Here is a 4,967-nt window from a genome sequence, read left to right as displayed (position 1 = left end):
AATTCTTTAATTGACTTTGTATTTTTCCAAGGATTACATTAGTGGTCGAACAGGAAAGAGGGGAAAGTAGTTTATTTGAGTGATAAAAACTTGAATTCTGGTGAGTCCATTCTCAACAAGTGTTTTTTGGCTTATAACTACATTTTCCATTACTTTTTGTTACGTTTTACAGCATCAAATATGATTCTTCATATTTGACTACCACACAAGCAGGTAAGGGAAACAGTTCATTTTCAATCCGTCGGATGTCTTTCAGTTTTTTTGGCCAGGAAATCTATGTATTCCATTTTTCTCAACCGCCCTCTTCTCAAGAACACGGGTGAGGTATGCATGCACAGGTGACGATTTCTCCGAGTATGATTTTATGTCGCATCTTCGGATTGTTCCTGGAAGTAAGGTGCGGTCAGGTGGGGGAAAAGAAAAGCATATCTTTTTTTCATTCTGCTTCTGCACTTTCTGAATACGAGCAGACTAGGAGCTTTTACTGCGCATTCACCGATCAGTGGTATTCTCATAATAATGGGAGTAATTACACACAAAGTCTGCACAAAAAAAAAAATACGAACAGGTGTTGCGGCACCTGGCGGCGCCTCATTGTGCAACGCTGTGCACTTCTGTGAAATACCGCTTGGCCACAGCGGCGACATCCACACCATGTCGCACAAGGATCCCCCCACCTACCCTCCACCCACCCTCACCCCCAGACCCGCAGCCCGGACGCGACTTATCTAGTACCCATTAGTGCGAACACGCCTCAAAACCGTGAGAAGAGCGGGTTGGGGTAAAGAAATATCCAATTTAAATGAATATGGATTAAGGGAAGATGGCACAGCTTATGATGAATTTATACGATTTACAGTAAATGAATTTTAAATACAGTAAATGAATCCTTAAACAGCGTTATATGCGGGAAGGGGGTCGGGAACTCCGATAACCAAGAGCTCGTATCAGAGAGGAAAAAAACTGTCGTGGAGGACATATTATCTTAGTCTGGGTTAGATCGAGACGAGGGAGCCTCTACCTGCTGCCCCCTTCCCCTTCCCCGTACGTCTTATCAGAAACATGAATGGGGGAGAGCGGGGGCGGAGGCAACTGACGGGGGGTGACGACAAAAAGTAAAAAGTTTGGGGCCAGCAGTTTACACAGCATTTATCTCTTTCACACTCGCCATGCGTGTGGGTCCCTCCTCCGCTCTGCCCCCTCCTCTCTCCTTCGATAACCCGGAGCCCCACCACTGCCTACGGCTGCTAATCACACTAATGGCACTGCACATGATATCATCCCGTGCGGGCCAGCCCGGCCCAGCAGGGCGGCGAGAATTTAGACTCCTTTTAATCTGTGCCCTGCATTAACATGCCATTGACCTGGGGCAAGCATGCAGTGCGACATGTAGCGCTACCCTCAGGGGATGTGAATTAAAAATCTCACTTATCTATCTACCCCGTTCTCTCTCGCCCCCGTCAACCCCCCCCCCTCTCTCTCTCTTCCTCCCCTCCTCCCCCCTACTTTTCTCTGCACTCGGCGTCTCTCATCCGATATATGAACCCTTTCCTGCTGCATCCCCGGAACCCCTTGCATGTTACTGATCGCACAATCATCAGGCGAGCCTTGCTCTGTGCTGCTGCGCTCCGCCGTACGGAACGGTACGGAATGCAATGGCCCGATGCACTTTGCGATGCGTGAGAAACACTTCAGCTGCGCCTGCTGCCACTCTCCCCGTTCTCTATTATACGCCCGTGTGTCCCATAATATTCGTTACTTCGATACACAACCCTTCGGTTTTTTCTGAATTTATTTTTTATCGCTGGATTAGGCTGTTGTGGCTGTTGTGACAAGGGGTGGAGGCGGCGGCGCACTCATAGGGCTCCTTCTCTTCTTCGAGAGGCTTTTGGCGGACCGAGCGAAATTGGGGTGAAAGACGAGAGCGGAGAGACGCGACGGAGTGCGGGACGGAGCAGCACACAGCGCGTCATGACAGACGAAACCACTCCCACTTCCGGTGGCTGAAACCTTGATACGGTGGAGGGAAAAAAATGCAAGTCTCAACGGTCTTACCGGTACATAAGACCGGCGACGACCGCCCCTCCCGTACCCTGTCGACCCGGGCCGCGCCGCCGCCTCGGGATGCGACAAGTGTTGACACCCGTGATCATCCGGATGAAATTGAAGGTGCATGAAGAAAACGAAAAAGGTTGAATATGGGCAGAGTCCACGTGACACCATTCAGGTGACCCTCCACCATTCCACACGTGTCACACACAAGTGCGCTGCGCACCGACAACTCTCTGGAAAACGTAATACTCATTCGTGGGTAAACCTTTCCTTGCGCACATCTGTACCTTGGACGAATGACATTCGTCCAAGTCTGTACGCTGCGGCCAGGCTGCGGCCGATTGTAGTCTGACTTTTCTGACCTCACCCAATTCTAGTGAGGAGCTCTGGTCCAGTAGGATTCCAAGATACCGACTCCGATAGAGCGAGGAAGAGAGTGTTTCCCCCTCCCTCTCTCTCTCTCTCTCTCTCTGTCTTCTCTGTCTCTCTCTAGTTCTACTCTACTCCACTCTGCTCTAGTCTCTACTGGTGTCACTCAAGCTAAATATCTCTTACTCTATTATTTATACTGTAGTTGCAGAATATGAGTTCTTTTCAAGTAATAAAAAGTGAGATAGCGATCTGGTTGGGAAATCATCTGTCATCGCGCAATTAATTCTCACCACGAGGACTTGAAAAAAGTAATCGGCGCGGCATTGTTTTCACAGATAATTTTGGCAGTCCCCTGGCTGCCCTTTTCCAACAAGGGTGGCTCAGAAATAAAAAGAGAAAAATAATCAAGAGAGAGAGAGAGAGAGAGAGAGAGAGAGAGAGAGAGAGAGAGAGAGAGAGAGAGAGAGAGAGAGAGAGAGAACCGCGAAGACAGAACGAAGCTGCGCGTATGCATGGCCAGAGGGAATCACAATGGAGAAGAAATAATGAAGGGGAAAAGCAAAAACAAAAATCACTGACAGAGAAAATAACGTGCAAAACAAAGATGCCTACCCGAGAAAAAGTTAATTGCAGCCTATGAGGGCGAGGTAGCGGCAGCGTCGCTGGAACAATTCACAAGAAAATCAAGGGCACCCTTTAGAATTTTCAACGCCACAGACTCTCAACAATCACGAAAGAACGATGAGCGGGATTCTTAAACGACAGACTTCGGGAAGTTACTTTGGAAAGCAAACACACAAAAATTACTTTCATTGAAAACAAAAAAAAAATTGATGTAAATGTTAACAAATAATTTAAATTGCGATCAAAAACAAAAGAGCTGTTTTGCATCGGGAACATGGAAGAGTGTTGAATGAAAATGGCTATTCTGTGCGAGTGATTCACAGCTGGACATTGCAGTGTGGCTGGGTCGCTTCGACCTCGCCACAGAATTGTTCAAAGAAGCGAAGCAAAAGGAAAGCAAGGTGCCCATGTTGAGAGGTGGACTTTCCTTTCAATACGATGGCCGGTCCATTCATTCATTTTGACCTCATCGGTTACAGTAGATACATTCGACTCACCTTGCTCTTCGTCCTCCACCGACGAGGGGGTTTTACCTTGCGTAATACCCTGTACACGATGCCAGTAATACCGTGTAATACCCGCGTAATACCGTGTAATACAGAGTAATACTGTGTAATACCCCGTAATACTGTGTAATACTTTGTAATACTGTGTAATACCTTGTAATACCCTGTAATACCCGTTCCACACCTTTAAAATACTGCCAAATAAGGCTTTGGACTACCTTTAAAGCTTAAAAAGTTTCGAGAAAGAAAGGAGCTCAAGTGTCTGCTGTTGATGTACGCAGGTCTTCCCTGCTACGGCAACCCCTCCCCCCCCCCCTTACTATACTCCCGTTCCCCCACTCCCTTTCCAGCTTGAGAGCGGGTCAACAGTAGTGGCTTGGGAGAAATGTGAAAAGGTAACTGTTGTTTCGGGTTCATCTTGACAAAAATAAAACGAAAATGTTTTATGCCCGAAAACGATCGAAATCGAAATGGCAGAGTTATTCCCTCTCAAATTGACAATTTGGTGGTTTTTGGCCCTTTTGTCAGTTTGGGGACCGATAACTTTGCCGTTTCGACTCTGATAGGCTCTGGGCATAAGACATTTCCGTTTTAATTTTGCAAGAGGAATCCACATCTGGGCTTACACTTTTAATTTGACAACTTTTAGTAAATTCATATTTTTCATTGGAACACAAAATAATGGTGTTCACTCGTAGAATGACTAGAAGTAATTTAATCTTACAAAAAGACATCTTAAAAGGTTTATTAAACTCCTAACTTATTTTCTTAATAGCAATATACTTGCAAGGGACCGAACAATATTAGAGCCACAGTCGCAACTTAGTGTAGGGTGAGCCGGTCAAAATCAGAACGAGATGTATGATTCTCTTACATTGACTAGATTTGTCTAAAGCCATAATATTTCTAACGATACTGAAATAAAATTGTGAAAGAATTTAAATTACATTCTATGATAAGATGTATTACAGAACTTTCAATTAACAAACTACAATGACTCGTGATTATTAAAACTCCTCGGAGAGATCAAATGAAAATGAATGAAAGAATGACAGATCAAATTTTCAGTCTGGGAGAAGTTTTAACACATTAAAATGAATATTACCTGATATAATTTAACTTTAACCAGAGGCAAGTGAGGGTATTGAAGAGAATTTCTCCATCTGATTGTTACAAGGGTTTGCCTTACCCAGAGTTATCCGATATTTGTTTGTTCTACAATTGTTCAATACACCGTAAGTTAAATCTGCTAACAGCATTCATTTGTCGGGGTCAAAAGTCATCACACTCCCACTTCTAATTACTGGGGACAACGAACAAAAATGACAACGGCACAACTAGGAACAAACTTTCAAACTGCTAACATTAAAAATGAAAAATACAGAATGGAATATGCGAATAACTTTACTATTT

The sequence above is a fragment of the Frankliniella occidentalis genome, unplaced genomic scaffold (assembly GCF_000697945.3).
Source record: "Frankliniella occidentalis isolate FOCC.00 unplaced genomic scaffold, Focc_3.1 Scaffold229, whole genome shotgun sequence".
Lineage (NCBI taxonomy): Eukaryota > Metazoa > Arthropoda > Insecta > Thysanoptera > Thripidae > Frankliniella > Frankliniella occidentalis.
The sequence above is the reverse complement of the archived record's forward strand: the minus strand, read 5'-3'. Positions refer to the sequence as shown.